General features: G+C 40.9%; 1 long non-coding RNA gene across 1 annotated transcript; it reads right to left on the minus strand.

Moving 5' to 3' along the window:
* Nucleotides 1-11,324: 11,324 nt before the first annotated feature.
* LOC120407546 lies at nt 11,325-18,151 on the minus strand. Its single transcript, XR_005600101.1, has 3 exons — nt 18,109-18,151; nt 15,217-15,272; nt 11,325-11,544 (listed from the first exon to the last, which is right to left on the minus strand). It is a non-coding gene; the product is annotated as an uncharacterized LOC120407546 (long non-coding RNA).
* Nucleotides 18,152-23,338: the final 5,187 nt, after the last annotated feature.

The following is a 23,338-nucleotide window of genomic DNA, read 5'->3' on the forward strand; positions in this document are numbered from 1 at the left end:
CATCTTGTCAATCTACTCCTCCTTTGCTTTTATTAGGAGTGAGCAAAACCTAAAAGAAGAATTTTGCACTGGGTCAAAATCAAACATGTTGCTTTGACCCAACTCAATTTTTTTCCCAACTTTTTCATTAGCCATAAATAAATACATAAATAAACTTCAATTTTTTACCTGAAACCAGCTTTTTTGATATTTCAGAGTTGCCAGTGAACTGAAAAATTCATTATTCATTATTCTAGTCAGGACTTTGTGTCAGAAATTCTACTGTTATAAATGGCTTCTTTGTTAGACTGAGATAGGCAACTGATTGTATAGCTATGGAGACTGAGCTACCATCTCAGCCCTAGAGATGATCCATCCAGGCTATGACTGAGTCATCTTGGAGAAGGCTTGGTTTGACAAAACCTTTACTGCCACTGTACAAGCTGTTCAGGTTCTGTGGATACCTAGAAGTCTGAAGTGATGGGTATCAGAGGGGTAGCCGTGTTAGTCTGGATCTGTAAAAGCAGCAAAGAGTCCTGTGGCACCTTATAGACCAACAGACGTTTTGGAGCATGAGCTTTCATGGGTGAATACCCACTTCGTCGGATGCAAGTAGTGGAAATTTCCAGGGGCAGGTATATATATGTAAAGCAAGAAGCAAGCTAGAGATAAGTTTAGTTCAATCAGGGAGGATGAGGCCCTCTTCTAGCAGCTGAGGTGTGAAAACCAAGGGAGGAGAAACTGCTTTTGTAGTTGGCAAGCCATTCTCAGTCTTTGTTTAATCCTGAGCTGATGGTGTCAAATTTGCAGATGAACTGAAGCTCAGCAGTTTCTCTTTGAAGTCTGGTCCTGAAGTTTTTTTGCTGCAGGATGGCCACCTTAAGATCTGCTATTGTGTGTCCAAGGAGAAGTGATGGGGAACTCTCATCAATACAAAACACAAAAATCATATTTCAAAGTAACGGGAAAAAATTGAATAGCTACATTGGTCCCACAGAAAGTAGGACTTTGGGGAAGGGTCTGTCAGAGCTGTCACAGGGATTTGGAGAGAAGGTTATGGGGTTTTAATGGGAGCTAGAGAGAATGAAATTGTCAAACAAGAGGGAACCTCCAACCCAGGATCAGAAGTAAGGGAACCTGCTGCCAGAAGTGCATAGAAAGGTGCACTCAGGCCTGAATTTTCTTGGCCCTAAAGGCAGGCTGGTGTAAATCTGTTATTAATAATGATTATTTAGGCATACAGGGAATGGTATGGAAAGGTTTAGATATCTCCTTGGAATTTTTATGGAGTTTTATTATAAGAGGGTTAACTTGGCTGATGGCAACTCTGTTTCCCTGTTGTCCATAGATATACTTTCAGAATCTGTATAAGCCTATGTGCAAATTGCTAAATTGAGAGAAAACCTCAGAAGCCAACTCACATCTGCTGTCTTTATTACACAGAGCACCACATGTGATTAGATAGACATATGCATAGAATGGGTAACTATGTGTTCTTCATCCCTGCCTTATTTTAAAATTTCTATTGCAAACACTGTTGACTCATACTGTGCATGTGGTATTACACTGACTAATCCTGTAACCATAAATTTTAAAGTTTGAATAGTTCTATTCTAATAAGGCATAAGCTATAATCTTGTCTGACAGGCACCAAATGCAATTGCAATATTTATCAGTACACAGAACCCATCATTTATTCATTTTGGTTTCAGTTTTGCTAGCCAGGTAAGTACATAGAATACATTTTTATTTCCCTGTATATCTCAGTAGTTAGTCAACAAGTAAATAGACAAAAGTAGAGATCAAGTAGAGAACTAATCTTGATATCACATTTTTTCCTATACTGAAAATAAGGAATAAATGTGATAGCAGTATGGCATCTGTTTGTAAATGTTGATTTTTAAATGGCAGCTCTTCTGAATCACAATAGTTTTATGGCTGTTGTCATCTATGGGTAGTGCTTCAGTCAGGAGGGGCCTGGTAGCGAAATGATTTTTGCCTATTGTCAATTCTGACACCCACACCCCTTAACTTTCTTCAACAGTGAACACCACTGGCTGTTTACGCTTTACATCTGACATTCCATGAAGTGGAGGGACCACCAGAAACCATCTGCACCAGTTAAGCCCTGCAGTGCCCCTGCCAGGACTTGGGGAGCATGTTGCAAGCAGAACAGTTATGTAGCAGGGAGTCTTTGCATAGAGAGGAATTACGCTTACCTATAAACCCTACCATAAAACCAAAAAGCCTCGAGAATCAATAGTTGATTTTATTAATGTTACTGTGTCTCCTGCTCCTGTAGAGAACTAGGGCCTTTCATAGGGTGCCCTCTGTATTTCTATAGGGGATGGAGAGGGGAATAATGACAGCACCACAACTGTTACCCGGGGTTATCTGAACCAAACTATGGTAACTATTATCTGTTTTCCAGGCAGTGTCAGGAAATAAATTGGGGGTGGGGGAGGGAGGAAGGACAGCACCTCCATCTGACAAATGATTGGTACACATGAGTGAGTCAACTAAAAATTATCTATTTTTATGGAGTACAAAGCACACATCTAAAACAGCAACAGTCTCAGAGTACACAAAAATAATTACCCAATGTCTGAGGTGGTACTGAGGGACAGCAGAAGGGTTTTGGTGGCCAGCTTTTCTCCTAGCTACTGGGGATTTAGGTGTCCATCTCTTGACTCATAGAAAAATCTCTTGAACTTCTCCAAAGTAAAGTCTCTAACTAAACTCTATTATAGATACATTAAAATAAAGCAACAACTCGTAACCTCTAGTTGTGGGCTAACTCTTTGCCTACAGTAGAAAATTATTTATAATCTTTACTTATCAGCAAAGCAACTTCTCAGAAAAACAAACAAACAAACAAAAAACTTAGAATCACACAGACTTAAGGTTAGCTATCCTTGTCATTAATACTGCAATTACAGCAGTTAGCCTAAGCAAGGCCAGATTCTTTCTTGCTATCTGGCGTCCTTGCTTCCAGCTCACGGGAGGAAAATGGGGGAGGGTAAGTGCACAAGATGACTGCGAGTTATGTCAAATCCAGTTCTCTCACAACACAACCACCACATAATCTCCTCTCACCAACAATGCAGATGTCATCTATTTGACCAATCACTCAGATTTCAGATTTCACCATTCCACCCACTTATACAGAATTTGCATATAGCCTGCATTAACACACAGTATAATTGGCCATCAGATTTTATAACCAAAACCCATACAGGATCATCCTGAAGTAAGTTTATGGCATTTGTCTTATTGTCTGACTTCAAGATGTGCATTGCCTGGTGACAGTGGCAAGATACCATACCTCAGTGCTTTGAAGCAAATGTAAGTGACGACAATCATATGACATTCCTTCATATCATGACACTCCATCCTTAGTAACTGCTTACTATTAAACAATGAGTTCAAAATCATTTATTTTTTAAATCTTTATTAAAATCCAGGACTGAGTCAAACACACTGTTCACATTCAATAACTACATGTTTCAGTCTAAAACACTTGTGAAAAAGAATAACCTGTGATTCCTTTCTGAAAAAAACAGCCTCCCACTACTTGGATTTTAAATAAGCCAATAACATTTATAATCCTGCATAGTCGTCAACTATGAGGTAGAGACTAGTAATTTACATTTCTATTTTCATGCAAGCAAAATCATTCATCTCTCTTGCCATTTTGATTACTTCACTTTGTTCTAAAAAACATCCTTCTAAAACCACAGTACTGGGTTTTCACTACAAAACCATTTCAAACCCCAACAGCATGGTGTTTTAGACTGCACTCATCATAGAAAAGGCAGATGATTCTCAAATCATTATTCCTTCTCTCTCCATTAATTTTCTTGCTATCATTGGCAATCACACTAACTGCATGAGTTCTCTCCACTAGTTATTGCTTCAGAGACCAAGCACGACCTAATCATCAAGAATCACAATCTTCCATGAAGCATGCATCACACTGCAAGCTCCTAATGCATCAGTCAGAAAAAAGCAGAAAATCATAACTATATTTTGGGACTATCCACAATTATTATTTATTATTTGCATTACCTAAAGTTAATGCACTCCCAACTAAGCTCAGAATCCATTTTTCTAGGTGCTGTATATAAGAAACAGTCCTTGCCTCAAAGAAATTACAGTCTAAATAGAGAGATGAATACAGCTGGGCACAAATAAATTAAATTAAAAAAATGCAGATTCAGGTCAACCAAAACATTTTCTGAATTTGAGTTGAATTTTCCAAATTGTTTTGATGAGGGAAAAAAAACTGCCTCCACATCCACAACTCTCCCCCCTCCCCCCGCATCAATGTTTTGGTTTTGATTTAAAATGCTATTTTTTCCATAATATATTGTAATTTTAATAGAAAAGTTAAAAAAACCCTTAAAAACACAATATATAATTTCAGGTTCAATGAAACATTTTATTTTACCAAAACCAAAATTTGACTATTTTACTTTGCGAAAAAATTCAAAAAAATGTGTTTTGGGTCAACCTGGCATTGGCCATTGTCAGAAGACAGGATACTGGGGTAGATGAACCTTTGGTCTGACCCAGTATGGCCATTCTTATGTTCTAATTTTATTCCAGTTTGGCCACTGAACCAAAAAACTCAGTTATTTCCACAGGTCTAGAGGAGAACATGTCATGGCAGCAATACTTTCCTGACTTCTGCCATCCTGTTATTGACACAGTACTTAAATTGCACCCTTTCCTCTTTCCTTCTTCTTACACACTACGTGACACTGTATGCCAGGCTTCTTACTGATATAGAGATTGATCAGGAGGGGTGAAGTCATGGCCCCACTGAAGTAAATGGCAGTTTTGCCACTGATATCAGTGGAACCAGGACTGAAGAAACAAAACAACAGACCAATGATTATGGCCACAACTTTAACAACCAAACTTTACTAAAAGTTAGTATTAGTATCCCCAGTGATGTTACTACCAGCAAGCTTTCCCAATGCTGTATTCCACACTGGACATCTGGCCACGAAAACTCCTCATTCCTGGAAAGGGAAGCCTTCCTTCCTTGCAGCTCATCACTGAGGACAAAACTGAGGCCAAATTCCATTCCTCATGCGAAGAGTTTGGGCATTGACAAGGGTGCTTCAATCCATGCTTTCTCTTGCAGTCCAGTATGCTTGTCCTACTCCTTCTCCCAAGACTGTATTCAGAAATGGGAGCAGTTAATGAGCCTTAGATAATGAACCATTGCAACAAGGGGATATGGGACACCAATAAAGGCACCCACAGCCTTGAAATTGCTGGGTACATCTATCTCCCCAACCTGAGAATCTGTGTCTCTTTCCTTGGTGATCTTCCCAAAGCCCCACTTTGAGTGAAAATTGGCCAGACATATTATTAGCTTGCTCATTAACAACCTCAAACAATCATTTTACAAAGAACTTGGGTTGTTGCTGTTCATGTCACTGAATTCTACCTCCTACCATCTCTTAAAGAGGCAACGGTATTTTTGTTCTTTTCCTTATTTCCAGCATCAATCCCCTTATTCTTTAAATCTAACCCAGAGCACCTGCAGTCATAACTGATAATACTGAGCTACATGTACCTTATAAAGGAAGGTAAGTTGTAGATATGATTATACCTATTATGCAGGTAGGGAGCAGGGAAAGATTAAGTGACTTGCTCAAGGTTCTCTCTCTCTTCCTGTTAGAAAAGAGCATACCCACATATGTGAAACTAGCAAATCTCTATGTGTTCTGCCAAGTATTCTGCTATATATTGTGGAGGGAAAATAGCTCCTGAGACAGCTGTAGAATTTAATGGTGTAAATCCTGCCTTGTGTGTCATCTGGAGTACAGTGAACTTGAAGTACTCTCCAAGTCTGCAAATAAAAGATTTGTGTGGTGGTTGTTTTAATCAGCTCATTTCCAAAGCAGCTATCAGAAGCAAAAACTAACGTATGCAGTCATGACAGAACCCTCTCTATTCTACAGCAGATCATTTGATAATGCAAACATTACCCACATGGAAAGTAGCATCTGTTAAACATGGGAAACAATTGCAATTAGTTTCTTCATATACATGTCTAGACTCTAGTGACAGGGAAGGTGAAAGAAATTCTTAACTAATAGAAAAGTAAAACAAGCCCACACAGAATGGACAAGAGGAAGGAAATAATTTTGCACTCCTGTTCAATTACAGGTGGAATGTCATCAGTGTTTGGGGGGCAGGGGAGTTGTACAATCAATTCCCTAAAGCCGTACTTTTGAGACACAACATAAGTTAGGCCTTGATGCCATCTCCACTGGACACAGACTGACGTGTTTAATTATCACTTCAGTGACCAAGTAATGGGAGAAGCAAGAGTGTCCCCTTTTCTGGTTTTCTTTACAGACCATAAGGCTGAATATTTAGCTGGTATAAGTAAGCATAGTTCAATAGAGTTATGCCAATTTACCCCAGCTGAGGAGCTGGCCGTATTTGTGCAGGAAGATGGAAGAAACTAATTTATATCTTCATCTCTGGGAAGAATGATATTAGGAATTGCCATACTGACTCAGTGGTCCTTCTTGTCCCATGTCCTGTTATCAACAATGGCCAGTACCAGATGCTTCAACGAATACACAAGAAACCTTGTTGTAGCTAATTATGGGATATCCTGCCTCTGGAAAAAAGGTTCTGCTTAATGTCCAGTAGCTAGAGGTTGACTTGTGCTCTGAAGCATGAGGATTTATCTCCTTTCTGAAATTGTTTATTTTTAATATTTACTATTTTAACACTTGTTATCAATATAAAAATGTCAAATCCCTTTTAAAATCTCCTTAGAGCTTGGCCTTAAGAGCCTATTGTGTAAATTCATTCCACAGGCTAATTGTGTGAAAAAGTATTTTCTATTCTTAGTTTTTAACATAGATTTTAACATGTCATCTATCAATTTCATTCAATCAAGACAGAGTGGATAGAAGTTCATAATTTTCCTTCTCTATACCAGTGGTCTCCAAAGTGGGGTGCGCAAGAGGATCCCTCGGGGTGCGCGGCAGGAGGAGCACTGCCAGAGCAGCGCTGCTTTCCCTCCCCCCCCCTTCGGCAGTTTGGCTGGGAGTCCGAGCGGCTTTTTTGTTTTGTTTTGTTTTGTTTCCCCCTCCCTCGGCAGTTCGGCCGGAAGTCTGAGCGGCTTCCCCCCGCCCCCTCAGCAGTTCGGCCGGGAGTTCAAGCAGCCTTTTTTGTTGTAGTTGTTTCTTTGACAGTTTGGCCGGGAGCAGGGGGTGCGTGCTCAAACATTTTTACTGATAGTGTGCGTGATCAAAAAAGTTTGGAGACCGCTGCTCTATACCATCTGTTACATTGTATCTTTTCGAAATGTCCTCTTTTATTCTCCCCTCTACAATAAACAGTCCCAATCTTTGCAATCTGCTTTCATTTGAAGATTTTTCCATATGCTTAATTGTAGTCTTATGCAGACTCTGAATCCCTCCTCCCCTTAATTTGGCTATACCCTTTTTGAGAGGGATTAACTAGAACTAAATTCAATATTCTAAGTGAGAGCATAACATTGTCTTGTTGCATAAAACTGGGAAAGCAAGAACAAAAGCAGATGCCATAAGGCTATGGTATAGGTGCTGAGATAGCAAAGAATAATATCCCTCAAGATCACAAATAAAGCAACGGTTTAAAGTGTCCAGGTGGACAATGAGGCACAGATTTTCAAAGGTCTTTAGGTGTGTACTTTTGAAAATCCCAGTGGGCACCTAGCTGCATAGCTAGATACCTAAACATCTTTAAAAATCTGGCCTCAAGGCAGCCTTAATTCTGCTCTACAGTGTCACCATGAAAAATAAGTTAAAATAAAATAGAAAAAACTAAGAAGTTTTAAAAATGTGTAATTTAGTCTGGACCCACAGACACTTAACTGTATATTCATTATAAAATAGCATGGTAATTGCATGGAATCACTGTAGGACAGAGTTAAGGTTATCTCTGTACCTTAACATGTTTGGGGTTTTCTTTTAAGTGTTCTGGATTTGTAATTCTTCTTCTGAAGTTAATTACAATGTCAGGGCAACTTTTTTTTTTAAATCCTCAAATAATTTGTATTCCCAGACTTATTTCTATTTTAAGGGGTTTTTTTTGGTGGGTGGAGGAATGAGTGTGTGTGCATGTGCCTGGGAATTATATTATCTGAAATTTTGCTCTTCAAGTGCATAATGAAGGTGAAGCCTACTATTAGGAAGTGGTACTCTTCTGAAGATTAATTGAGACACTGAACTGCATACAACTGCAAAAACAGAATGTCCTAATGATGCTAAAGATGTGAGATTAATTACTCCTTCCCTCATATTAATTTTTAATGAAGAATAACAATTAAGTTGACAGGCTAATTATTATAGCATTCCAGGCCCCTGCAACAAAATAACAATCATCATGTACTAGTCAATCAAAGTGCAACTCTTATAAGACTTTTGTTTTTGAATACCCCAACATTGTTTTTGGTCATTTAAACTAGATGGCTTCCTTGATCTGGATTTCAAATGAAATCCTTCAAAGTTAGGAGGCGTTTGGACCCAGTTTTCATTTGGGCTAATTAACAACATTACCTACCTGAAAAATGTGGAGCCAGATTCCAGTTCCAAGCCCTTGCAAAGTTCAGGAATATTTGCATCCAGGGTGTTGCTTCAAGCAGTTTAAAAGAAAGATCCCAAAAGTTAGCTGTGGGAGTGATGTAGGAGCTACTATGCTAGAAAATTCTAACTCTAATGCGGTGCTCTGCTTATGGTTGGTTGAGAGCCACATGTGTTGCTGTTGTGACCAAATGAATCAATAATGGCTGGTCAGTTATAAATATTTTTCCCTTTTCTTTTCAGTAAAAAGACTGGGTATTTAACAAATGTATTAACACATTTAAGGCCACAAGACAAATTGGATGTTGGCTTTTTGGTATCTTCTACCCACAGTGTGTCTAGACCCTTACTGGAGATGGTTAAAAGAAAGTGTTAAAAAAATTTCACAGGTCTGATCCTACTCCATTCAACTCCATGGCAAAACTGCTATGGTTTTCAGTGGGAACAGGATAAGGCCCCACAGTACAATCTTACCAATTAAATCATCTCTATTTTATATTCTGTCTTGAGCATCATCTTAATTTGATACTCATTCTTAATGAAACAGATGGAGATGTGCAAAAAAAATTCCCTGAAAGACAAAAACACTTTCATTGGTTCTAAGAGAAAAAAATAATGAAACCTACCTCTTCATTTATTACCAAAAAAAAAACAACAACCCATAAACAAACTTCTTCCACTTACCACACCACTTGGCTCATGGACTGTGTGGATGGATGGAAGGGTAGAAAGGGGGAAGAGGAAAAAAGAAATGTACATCATAGCCCAGAGGGGGTTTGAAGGGCAGAGGCTAAATTCCCCTTGCTGTGCCAAGTTTTTAAGGTCTGACATGTCTATTTTTTTTTTTTTGCCAGCTGTGCTTACATTTAAGAGGGGGACAGAGTAGAGAATGACAGAAACTCTTTAAAAAATATATATCTCCAACATTACTGCAAGTGGCTGAGTTATTTTTCCTTAGAAGTCTAAAGGAAAGTGAGCAACATGTTTCTCACTTATGTTGGGAGAGTCTTTTTCTTAAAATGCTCGTGTCTGGTCAAATCTGGGTGTAATCAGTAAAAGTCAGAAGTGAAGCAGGGAACAAAACAAGGGATGGCAAGCATTTTGCCACAGCATATATTGCTACCTTCAAAGCTTCTTCCAGTTTGGATTATTTTTTCATATCAGCAGATATTTCTTCACCCTCCCACCCCCCGTGCCTAAATTTCTTTATCTTCCCGGTAAAGGCAAATTTTAGAAAGAGGTTCACTACCTCAGCCATTTTTTACAACAGTTTCATCTCCCTACGTTTATTAATGATTTTATCTCTACTGCTTCTTTTGCTCACTTCATTTTTGAAAAGTCTTTTTATTCTCTGTAAGCCTTTTGGCAACAATACTTTTATATGCTCCTTCTTCCCCCCCCAACCCAGGCATAAATCACAAGTAACAGAGTACTCATTTGATTATCTCCCCTCTTTTCCATTCAGACAACACCCTCTACCCCCAAATACTGGCCTTTGAACATTTCCTTGTAAAACCATATTAGCTTCTTGCCACTTAACACCTAAAATTGGACAAACATGCCAACTATGTGGCTGACTGGTAGCCAATTAAAATGTATTAAAGAGTTCAATTGAACCAGCTTGTTTATGCAATTCCTTCATAATACTTTACAGATAAATTACAGGGTGAGAAAAACAAAGTTCCCAAAGCAGGGCCGCCCAGAGAATTCCGGGGGGGGGGGGTCTTGGGGGGCCCCCCACACTCAGGGGCGCTCTCCCCCCCGCAGGCGCAGGCGTGGGCGGCCCTTTGGGCCATTTGGTTCGGTGAGCTTTGGCTCGCCGCCGCGGCAGGCGGGAGGGGCCCGGACGCGGGGGTGTGGCGCGGGGTGCCGTGCCGCGGCTGACCCCGCGCAGTGCCGCAGTCATGGAGTGCAGCCGGCAGCCGAGCGCCGCGCAGCGCAGGCGCGCCCCCTCCTGCCCGCCCCCTGTCTGCCTGCTCTCCGCCTGGACCTGGGCTCTGACCGACGAGCGAGGGGACCCGCCCGGGCCTCGGGGCTCGCTCGGGGGGGGCGGGGCGGGACGCGGGGGGGCCCCCGCCCCCCCCCCCCTGCCCCCTCTGGGCTGTCCCAAAGTCACTTCCTCTCTCAAGGCAAGTAGCCTTTCTGGAATTTTATTCCACAATACATAAAGACATTGTATTTTAGGGACTCAGTAGTTAAAGCTTCATTCTATTCATTCCCCCTTTAATGAGAATATTTAATGTTCAACCACTGCTGGGCTCACTCACTTACTGTCTTAACTCTTACTGTCAAATACTGTCTAACTATGTTCCAAGGTGCTGTGCACACCCAGCTCTAATTGAAGACTGTTGGAGTGTCAGGTTATTGGCACCTGTTTAAAAAAACAGTAGTGTGATAACCATACATTCCCTCTACCCTAAAATTGCCACTAACAGCCAGCCATTTTCAAAAGGTGTTAGGAATGCCTAAGGACAAAGAGGTTTCTTCTTCCAAATGGCATGCCGGTGTCTTGTGCAGATGGTGTGAGAATAGCTAATGGACGCTGCATGTGGAATTCCCACATAACTGTGAAGAGTGACCCTCCAGCATGGAGGTGACTTTTTTATTTTTAAATAGCTATAGGAGGTGTCCCTCTCTAACAGTATTTAGATACCAGCTATGCAATTTGAACAGTTATCTATCTATTGGTATTTAGAGGGTATTTCTCACCACAGTGTATATGCACTACATACTTACTTTCTCTCCCCCATTACAGGGATAAATAGTCTCTTCCAAAGTGGTTGAACAGTATATCCAGAAAGGAAGTGATTGTCTTTGAGGCAAGGAAATAAACCTAACTCTCCCTTCAGTTTGCTGGCAGAATTTTATCCAGGGGCTGTCTAGAGAGTGCTCCCTGCCATGCCCAGCAAATTCCTGTTCCTGAGGTCCTTTCAGCTCTGCAGATTTCTCCTTATAGGTATTTCTGTGGGAAGGGGTGATGCAATCACAATAAATTATAGAATTGGCCACGAGAGGCAAAAAGGAATGACATAAGATACATTTACGCTTTCTATGTATGTGATTTCAGACAACAATAAATACTATTTCTTTGATCGACTAATGAAGTTTCTCTTTGGGGGTGGGGTGGGAGGCAAACAAAGACTGTTTTGTTATTTTTTTTAAAAAACTTTTTAAAGATGAAGTTTTCCTCAGAAGTATTTTTAGCTAACTTCTGGCTTCCAAGAATTAAATGTGATCTGGTCATATAATTATGATTAATAAATTTGCTTATCAAAGGAACTTTTATCTCCTCAAGAAAGACCTTCCAAAGCATCTACAGTATCCTCTCAAAAAAAAAATCAGCTAAATAAGGAGGGAGGACATCTAAGAAAAGTGAATCTTATTTATTTGTTTAATTCCTAATATGTTTGGAGGACTGTTTACACAAGTTGGCTATCATTCGTATGGACTTTACTTCTTTTGCCAGTCAATATGGACTTATTGTACTGATGGTAAATATGAAAAATATATACACATTTTTTAAAAAATGGAAAAAATTGGAAATAGGTAGTCACAATAGGAAGCGTGAGCTGCAGAATTTCACTGTACTAGACACAAAAATAATAGAAAATAGGTCTTGCCTAACATTAGCTGAAGAAATAACCACTAGGCTATTTGACCTCTACTTTAAACTGATAACTGCATGAGCAGAAGGCTAATGTGGCTGAGGTTTTATGAGTGACAGCACTGCATGTGAAAAACAGAAGATGGGACAGATATGAAGGGCATCATCAAAACAGACAGTGATGCATGAAATGGAATGTTTCATTATTAGGGGCAAAGGCCAAAATTCAAATATTAATGTTATCCACTGCCATATGAAGTACAGCGATTCATGAGCTCAGAGGGAGATCTGGTGACACCTGATAGTAGGCAAAGAGACAAAAATACGATGAGAGCCAGTTTATATCAGTGAGGGTCTCTGATCTTTGCAGTTCCCAGACTCAAGAAGAGACAGTGGGGGCAATGCTTATCAAACCAATCCTGAGGAGCTGCCACTGCGTAAGTGGTTGTGTGCCTTGTAATGGAAAATGTCAATTTATGTAAGGAATCTACAGATTTGTTGTAACATGGCAGTCTGTGAAATTAAATTCACTTACTTGGAAGATGCCATTGGTTTGCATGTTTAACATAATGTTTGCATAAGTAGTGTACCTTTCCATGAGCTTTACATTGATTTGTGTAGCTCAGATTAAGTAGTTTTTGAATTATTCTGGTTGATTTTCTTTCCCCAAGTGCATGACATACACCTGGTGAGGTTGATCCAGTGCTATGACCTCACTTCAGTACCTGCCACATTTTCTTCTCAGAAATACTAGAGCCACTCTTTGCTTCTGCCACCAAGAGTTATTGCTGAATGCCCCAAGGGAGCAGAGAACATTCTTTATCCTCTGCCTCATTTCCCCCAGTATGGCCATAATAAAAGCAAAAACTTCAACGCCAAACCCTGCAACCTGGGATCTGGTGGCCGTGGCAGTGCCGGGGGAGGCAGAGCCTCCAATGGTCTATTATACCCGCAGCCCATGCATATTATGGCTCATCAGGGTTAGGGGACAGGGCAGAATCACATTTTGTGCATGTACAGTATAGTCTGAGCAGTGTTTTCAGCAATAATAAATCTAGACTGATGCATCTGGACAGATTTATTATTGATGGTCCTATTGTTCTTGTTACACAATTCCACACATGAAGATTTGATAAGCAGCAGGTTTAAAACAAACATAAAAAGTACCACTTCACACAATGCACAGTTAACCTGCAAAACTCATTGCCAGGGGATGTTATGAAGGCCAATAGTATAATGGTGTTCAAAAAGAATTAGATAAGTTCATGGAGGACAGGTCCATCAATGTGTATTAGCAAACATAGTCAGGGAAGCAACCCCATGCTCTGAGTGTTCCTAAATCTGACTGCCAGAAGCAGGGACTGGACAACAGGGGGTTGATCACTCTATCAGTACTCTGTTCATCCTTCTGAAGTATCTGGCAGTGGCCACTGGTAGATGACAGTATATTGGGCTAGACAGATCATTGGTCTGACCCAGTATGGCCATTCTTATGTTGCATACCAACCTGCAGGACGTACTGCTATGAAAGGTCATACATACATAACGGTTTGTATGTCAAATTGCAGCTTCACTCCCCCATAGGCTTTTGTTTTTACATCTGCTATGCTCAATTAGTTTCTTTAATTCAATTAAGATCTTGGTTTCCTGCACAGCACACTTTGTCAGACTCAATATTCTAAATTCTAAAAACAAAATATGTGACAGTGTTAATACTGTATGTTGATGAACACAAATGACTTCTAGAACTTTAAACCAGCCAATACCCAAATTTATTTGAAATTGTCTTTTTAAAAATTGGCAGATATTAATAACAATCAGGACCATCAATAATAAATCTGTCTAGATTGTCATTTAGTCCATCTGATAAAATCAGAAGTGTAGGACTGAAAGGGACCTCGAGAGGTCTTCTAGTCCAGTCCCCTGCACTCAAGGCAGAACTAAATATTATCAAGACCATCCCTGACAAGTGTATGCCTAATCTGCTCTTAAAAAGCTCCAATGACAGAAATTCCACAATGTCCCTAGGCAATTTATTCCAGTGCTTAACCACCCTGACAGTTAGGAAGAATTTCCTAATGTCCAACCTAAACCTTGTTTGCTGCGTTTTAAGCCCACTGCATCTTGTCCTATCCTCAGAGGTTAAAGAGAACAATTTTCCTCCCTCCTCTTTGTAACAACCTTTTATGTTCTTAAATTGTTATGTCCCCTCTCAGTCTTCTCTTCTTCAGATTAAACAAACTCAAAGTTGGTTTTTTTGTTTTTTTCCCCCTTCTTCTCAATCTTCCCTCATAGGTCATGTTTTCTAGACCTTTCATCATTTTTGTTACTCTTCTCTGGACTTTCTCCAATTTGTCCACATCTTTCCTGAAATGTGGCCCAGCATCCTGAACTCTGACACAATACTCCAATTGAGGTCTTATCAGTGCAGAGTAGAGTGGAAGAATTACTGTACTTCTCTTCTCTCACTTACCACACTCCCGCTAATACATCCCAGAATGATGTTTGCTTTTTTTGCAAAAGTGTTACCCCGTTGACTCATAGATAGCTTGTGATCCACTATCCCCTTCTGCAGTACTCCTTACTAGGCAGTCATTTCCCATTTTGTATGTGTGCAACTGATTGTTCCTTCCTAAGTGCAGTAGTTGGCATTTGTCCTTACTGAATTTCATCCTGTTTATTTCAGACTATTTCTCCAGTTTGTACAGATCATTTTGAATTTTAAATCCTATCCTCCAAAGCAATTGTAACCCCTCGCAGATTGGTATTATCCACGAACGTTGTAAGTGTACTCTCTATGCCATCATCTAAATCATCGATGAAGATAATTAATAATAATTTGACCCAGGACCGATCCCCGTGGGACCCCACTTGTTATGCCCTTCCAGCTTGACTGTGAACCACCGATAACTACTCTTTGAAAATGGTTTTCCAATTAGTTATGCACCCATCTTACACTAGCTCCATCTAGGTTGCATTTCCCTAGTTTGTTTATGAGAAAGTCATGCAAGACAGTATCAAAAGCCTTACTAAAGTCAAGATATACCACATCTCATGTTTTCCTCCTATCCACAAGGCTTGTTATCCTGTCAAAAAAAAAAAAGCTGTTAGGTTGGTTTGACAGGATTTGTTCTTGGCAAATCCATACTGACTGTTACCTATCACCTTATTATCTTCTAGGTGTCTGCAAACTGATTGCTTAATTATTTGCTCCATTATCCTTCTGGGTACTGAAATTAAGCTGACTGGTCTATAAACTCTCACGTCCTTATTTCCCCTTTTATAGATGGGCAAATAGAGTGCCATTTTTCCAGTTCCCTGGAATCTCTCCTGTCGTCCATGGCTTTTCAAAAAGAATTGCTAATGTCTCAGATATCTCCTCAATTAGCTTCTTGAATACTCTAGGATGCATTTAATCAGGCCCTGGCAAATTGAAGACAACTAATTTGTCTAAATAATTTTTAATTTGTTCTTTTCCTATTTTAGCCTCAGATCCTCTCTCATTTTCACTAGTGTTCACTATGTTAGACATTGAATTGCTATTAAACTTGTTGGTGAAAAAAAAAACATTTAGCACTGCTGCCCTTTCCACATTTTCTGTTATTGTTTCTCTCCTCTCCCCAATTGAATAATGGGCCTAACCTGTCCTTGGTCATCCTCTTGCTTCTAATGTATTTCTAGAATGCTTTCTTGTTGCCCTTTGTCTCTCATTTAATCTCATTTTGTGCCTTGTCCTTTCTAATTTTGTCCCTACAGGAGTGTGTTGTTGTTTATATTCATCCTTTGTAATATGACCTAGTTTCCACTTTTTGTAGGACATATGAGTTTCAGATAATCGAAAATCTCCTGGTTAAGTCAGGATGGTCTCTTGCCATACTTCCTATCTTTCCTAGGCAGCACCCTTAATAATGTTTCTGAGAAGCTGCCAACTCTCTCAAACTATTTTTCAAGAGCAACATAGGTCTTTTCAATACAGCACTTTTATTAAAAAAAAATCTGTATGGAAGATGTGCAGATATTATTAATTATTTGCATTGCAATAGTATCTAGAAGCTCCAATTAGGGATCCAGGCTGCATTGTTTTACGTGCTGTACAAACACATAACAAAAAGACAGGCCCTGACGAGCTTACAAATTAAGGCCCTGATTCAGCAAGGCACTTAACCAAAGACTTTACCTGTACATATATGAGTAGTCCCACTGCATTCAGTGGGAATACTCACAGTGTATGATGTTAAAGCACAACTGTGTTTTACTGTGTGCATGTTCAATACTAGCAAAATGGGATCCTCATCTTGGCAGGGACCTACATATCTTCTTATAGTATACATAATAAAGCATTAAATCTGCTTAAATCCCATGTTCTACAATATTGTTTTTTAGTATAAAGAAAAATGTATGCCCTATCCCTCTTAAATTTGCTTTGAAAAAAATAAAAGTAATTCCAAAATTCCTTACTAATGGCCACTACATGGTGATTAAAAATATATATAAACCAGATATACTTTGTGCATGTTTGTCCTATATGAGTGCGTAATAAAACTGAATTCATGCACAAGTATATATATTTCATAATAATAGTTTGGCAAGTATACACTTATTTTACCATTCCATTTGTGTAATCTTTGTAAATTACAAAACATCTGTTTTCATGGAAGCCATTGCTTATTCAAAGCAATATAGTTTGTATACTCTCTACTGTATGTGAAAACCAGTTTATTTTTATATCAAGCAATTCTGTTCACACCTAACCATCTGCTATCGCTTTATATAAACCATACACTTCTCGCAATATCTAATCTAAACCATTAAGCACCATTCACGCAAGCCAGAGTGTTTCATGTTTTATGCTATTGAAGAGAGAGACTAAAGAGCCATGCACTTGAATAGTAAAGGTCATGAAAAGCCAATATTAAGAGTACATTTGATTTTTTCCGCCCCGTTTGTTTTGTATATATAGTCCTTTCTTTTGAACGTATGCCTATTAACCAAAAATACCTATTCCAAATACACGCACAACTTTAGTGCCATCTTTATTCCCAGTAATGAAAGTAATAAATCATTATGTGCTTTCCAGCTATTATATTCTATCTAGAAAATTCACAGCTTTAGCTGTAAGCCAGAAAGCAAGAGTCGGCAACTGTTATCCCTCATATTATTGTTCATATGCAACACACCTCATATACCTCATTAATTATCATTCTAGGCTTCCATATTGGTGCCCATCATGTGGGATCCAAGAATTCTAGGAGTCCTGGTCAAATGCTTTGCAAGGAAAAGCTGATAGTGTACTGGAGGACACACACACAAAAAAAAAGAGGAAGTTTTCCAGCTGCAGACACTCATGAGTAATTTTTATATTATCCATTGTATTTCAAACCCTGTGTCTGATTTTGATTTAATGAAGTATCTTAAAAAGAGGGTGGAGAAAAGTCATAATTAAACTAGGGAAGGCAGAGCCACTAGAGGAATCTAAAATAGATTTCTTAATGCCTTCTCAAGACAAGGAAAGTGAAATTTCATTACTACACTGAAAAAGGCACTCATACTATCTTCTAGTGCAGCAATCAGCTTCTTGAAGGAACATTCCGTTTCAATGAAAGTTTAGTGGAGAAAGGCTTCACAGGTCTAGGACAGAACAGTTTGAGAGTCCTCAAAATAGTCCAGTGGTTAGGACTTTCACCTGGGACAGGGGATATACAGGTTCAAGTCCCTGCTATGAATCAATTGATCTCCCAATTTGTAGGTGAGTGCCCAATGTATTGGATATTCTAGGGTGGGAAGAAGCCTCTTCCTCGAAACTCCAAGAAGTCTGTTTCATCCTGATGCAGAATGGGTAAAACTTTCATAGGATGGGAAAGGAGTTTTCTGCCCAGCTCTAGACCCACCTTGTAACCCAAATTTGAAGAATGTAACTTTCACCTCAGCATCCACCTGAAGAAAGCAGATGGGACCTCTGTTCATCTCATCCATAAAATAAACTAAGAATGAAATGCCACTTTAGTGTCAGCACCAGATGTGACTTCAAATCATATATGCTCCACCACCTTTTGATCAAGAGACCGTAGTTAGCCCAAATATAATACGAGAGTATCCATGGGTTAATTTGCATAGCAGACATTTTTCTCCTTCATGCAGATATCTAACCCGATCGTTCTTTCTATCTAGAAGTGGAACTGAATCTGGATATGCTCTTTTCTGAAATCAGGGTAAGAGGCTAGGATACAGATCTGAATCTATCTACTCTGTGTTGGATCCAACCTTAATACAATAGCTAAGGTTTGAGGGTGGGGTAGATATCACTATTTTAGAAGCTGTCCTGCCCTTGGGTCCAATCAACATCCCACCCCACCTAGGCTCTCCACCCTGACAAACCTCATTCACTCACCATTAGAGATCACCATTATGTATTTTACTCCCTTTCACCACTTTCTGATGTTGGGGCATCTGACTGCTTCACTCCACTAGCATCTGTGGGTAGAGACATGGATGGTGGGGCTACCATTGCCCCATTCCCAAGCAGATGGGTGGGAAACGTTGAGACAGAGCTAGCCTCGTGCTTGCTACTGCATGTGGGAGTGACATTTTAGGGATCACCCAGACAAGTAAGGGGTTCTGCCAATGCCTGCCTTGTAACCTTTGGTGCCTTTATGCTGTGCAGCTTCAGTATAGACCCCTGAAACCAGTAGCCTGTCTACAAGTTCAAGGTCTCCCTCTGGCTTACAGCAGCTTACTTACTTACTTGGTGACCCCAACAGCCCTTCCAGTCCCGAGTCTCCCCAAGTCTGTCCACATGGAGTTCTTAACTACCAGCCACTTGGATTTCTCCCCCCTGGTTCATCACCCCCCAAAGGCATGAAACCAGTCCTGCAGATATACGTGCACCCCACACAGTATGCACCACAGAGATCTGTTTGAGGTAAAAAATAAGCAATAAGGCTTATTTAACAGAAAAAAAAACACCACACAGATTCAATGGAAATAGTAAGGGAAAGCAACATCCAAGTTACATAGAATATAAACAAAGATGCAACCTCAGGTGTTACACTTTACTCCTGGGGGAATTCTGTGCTAATGCTCATGTGCAGAATTTATGTCCCCCACAGATTTCTTTGTTTCACCACAGAAAAATGACTTTCTGATGGGGAAGCAAAGGGAAGCCACAAAAGTGGCCGTGTGACCCTCCCCAGGAGTATGTTTCAGGTGCCCAGGGCATTTGGCAGAGAAGTAAATCACCGTGGGGTGGGGGCAGGACTGGGGAAGACACAGCTGGTGGCTCCGACCCTGCACTGGGATCAGCTGCTATTCCTGGCTGGGTGCAGGAGGATGGGACTTACTCTTCCCCTGCAAAGCATCCGTGGCCAGGTCAGACCCACCCCCAAATGTCTCCCCTGGCTCTAGGAAGCTCTGCAACCCCCTACCCACACTTCCTGCACCCATCACTCCTCAGCTGCAGAGGAAGGCATCACTGTACTGGGAGCTGCTCCCCCATCTGTTCAGCCCCTGTTCATCCAGACCCCCTCACACCCAGATCCTTCCACAGAGCCTCACTCCTCCCCTGCACCCAGAATGCCCCTGACAAGCCCCACTCCCCCCACACCTGCACCAACCTGATGAGCCACCTGCACCCAGATTTCCATTCTACCAAGCCCCAACCAGCTGCACCTGGATCCCCACCAGACTGAGCCCTCTACATCCAGCCACTGCTGCTGAGCTCTATCCCCCCACATTCAGACACCCCCCTGCTGAGCCCCAACCACCTTCACCTGGACCCCCCTCCAAAGTCCCAATACCCTTTAGCCCTGCCCCCCCCAACAAGCCCCCATGCATGTAGATCCCCCCGGTCCAGATCCCCCACTAAGCTACCTGCGCCCAGATTGCTCCACACTCACCCCACACTTGGATCCTGCCTTGCTGAGCCTGCCTACCACACCTGGTGCAGCTGGCATGGAGGCACAGGGCTCTGGGGCAGGCCTGGTCCCTGTGTTGTGTCAGAGTTGGGTGCAACCACACCGCTGAGTCCGTGTCCTGGGAGGGGGGGAGCTTCACAGTGATCTCCCACCTCTGTGCAGCTGGTGGCCTGTGCTCCCCAATGCCATGCTGGAGTCTCCACCTTTATTTGACAAATAAAATGTGCATACTGTTAAAATGTGTGCAGAATTTTTAATGTAATTTTTTTTTTTGGCACACTATGCACTCAGGAGTAACACTTATAAATTCGATATAATCCCTGTGCTAATACAAATTACCCATTGCCTTTGAACAGTTTCCCAAAGTCCCCTCTGGCCACTGGGCAAATGAAATGTTTCATGGATAGCACCTGCCAAGTGAGTGTTCCTCAGCTTCTAGACACCAAATTTGAGACACAAGCTTCTCTTTTTAAAGGCTTTCTCCATTTTTTCCCTTGGTCTGTGGTGACTCATGTTTAGTCAGAGTGTGGAAATCCCCACTTAAGTTGTGAGATGGGATGTCTCAATGCTTTCCCATTAACTCTAATAGTCCACCATTGTCTCTTCCTGGCTGGATAATAGCTTGGTACTTGGAGCTGGTTTCATTAAACACCTGGCTTGGGAGACCTAGCTGAAATTGTGGTTCAGGTAGATTCATAACCCCAGTCTGCATCGATAGCTCATAATGACCATCAAGTTCAGGACATTACAAGCTTTCATGTAAGATCTTATTCAATATACTTTTCTAGTACAACAGTATATAGTCAGTGAGTTCAACTGCTCATTTTTGGTGTTTAAACCTGCTGGTCTCCTGTTGGGGTGTGTAGATCCTGATTGTCGGAGTGTGGAGTTCAGACTCTGGTATCCCATAGAATTAGGGTAGTGGTACTGGGGGGGGCAATATTCAGCTAATAATCCTCGAGAGCTCCCTCCAGGAAGATCTGAATAGGGAATGGGGTCAGGAGCAGGGAAAAGTACTATGAAGGGGAGAGACAGTTTGGTGTAGCAGTCATATGAATTGCTGTAAGGGATTTTGATAAGCTGCTGAACTCTTCAATTCTCTAATTTTGGTGGTTTCAGGAACTCTGAATGCCACCTCCACAAGCCATTTCTGTTTCTTTTAGCAACATCAGAACAGAAATCTGAAAAGGAACAATGTCTTTATTTTTGCAGTTTCTTTTTTTCTCTATACTGCTTAGGAGGGTGTGAATGCTTTATATTTGTGGAACTTGATGTGACTTTTAATTGAGAAAGGAAAATTCTATGCAAATTTGCTCAGTCTATCAGAGACCTTCTCAAGACTTATAAGTTCACAAGTGACTATGAATAATTGGTGCTATGCTCATACCTTGATAGTATTCTTATTTTATGATGTAATAGCTAGCGTCTATTTATTTGAGTTAAGAAGATGCTCCCTGCCTGCTATAGTCCAAGCTCATTTTCATGTAATAGTTTAAATGTTTAATTTTCTTCCTTGTTTTCATTCTAGCTGCCTTTGTGCATTAGTGGAGATAATGGGCTTAGGGCCAGATTCTGCCACTCTTATTAACGCAGAGTAGCCTCTTATTCCATGAACAAGAGTATTTACTTCAGGGGAATTGTTTAGAGAATGGTTCTGCTCAGCACAAATAGCTGTGAGAGAGTCAAATCCTTCATGTTTGAGTAAATCTGATGAAACTATTATTCCTTTGGATTCCACCCCCAGCACTGCTGAAATACAGTAAGTGATTACTACAGTATACATTCTTTGGGTGGAATTTGCAAGACGGAATCAATAGAATTTGCAAAGCTTTCAACTGAAATTTGCTGTAGAGTCAGTTTCTTAATGGACTTTAAAAAAACAACAACACACAACCACCATCTGGCATGAGTTAAAAACTCTGTTTGAATGTTGTTATTAATGCAACTATAGCTTTCTCTACAGTCACCCAGCCTTCCTCACACAGTTTATATGTCTGCTCACCTGTTGCATATTGTCTAAATCCCAAGTGGCATGCTCTCCATAGCAGGGACTTCTTTACCTCAACCAGAGGTAATGGGTTTCAGGTGGGAATAAGTGGTATATGCACAAAGTCAGATTACCTGATCATTATAGTCTGGTGCCTTCTGGCCTTAAACGTCTACCAAGCTTGTATTTTTCTTCACTCGGGTTCCAGTTCCTGTGTGAGGTGGTTAGCTGCTACCACTCTAGAAGTAACAATAACAATAATTATTTCCAGATGAAACTGACACACTAAAACAATTTTACATGAATTGCTTTTGAGCCCTTAGATGGCAATAACATTTGGTTGCTGGAGAGTGGTTTCGAGGTGGAAGTAGAGTGCCATAACTCAAATCATGTGTTCTCTAGCTGTGGTTCTACTGACTTGCTATAGAGCCTTGGGCAAGTCAGTTAACTTCTTTGTGCCTCAGTCGCTCACACTAAAAAATTGTTCACAGTGGTATTCAGGGGCTTAAGTTATTCATATTTCCGAGACATTTACAACCCAAAGCTATAAGGTACTATAAAAGTGCAAAGCATACTTGATGTTAGGTATAATTGTGGAGACAACTTCCTGGCCAGCTAACTGCAGATAAACTACAGCTACCAACATTCAGGCTTTCCAATTGCTTGATGAGGAGGGGTGGGGCTTTAGCTATTTTGGACAATATTAGAAAGTTCCCGGCACTAATAAGTTTGGCACCATCACACAGGTTACTTGCCCTTTTGCAAGATTTCTGTCACTGGGTCCACTCACCAGTAGGGGTGCCTCCTTCTGGCCTCTCAGGGGATTACTCCTTCCAGCTGCTACACTCTCTTCTAGCGGTCTCTCCACCCATTGTCTTCTCTCGCTCCAGGAGCTGCAGTTTCCTCTTTGCGACTTGGCGCTCTGATCAGCAGCCAAGGTCTGTACTATTCTATGCCTTGTTGCTGTTCCCCTGAGCTTTCTCCTACCTTTATGACCCTGCCTCCCCAGATTTGCCGGTTGCACAACTCCCTCCTCCCAGGGAGTAACTGTAGGCTACTTGCCTCTATAGCTCCCCCTTCTCCCAGGGAGTGACTCCAGACTGCTTCCCTGGAGCCCCCAGCTCTTCTGAGCTTTATACAGGCTCCTCCAGTTCCCATCCAGTTAAGCGTCATCTAACTAACCCGCACCACAGTTTCATTGGTCATTTTCATCTCACAGCAGAAAAACTCTCTGCTGTTTCAGCTACAAGGACAA

This window comes from Mauremys reevesii, linkage group 6 (genome assembly GCF_016161935.1).
Source record: "Mauremys reevesii isolate NIE-2019 linkage group 6, ASM1616193v1, whole genome shotgun sequence".
Lineage (NCBI taxonomy): Eukaryota > Metazoa > Chordata > Testudines > Geoemydidae > Mauremys > Mauremys reevesii.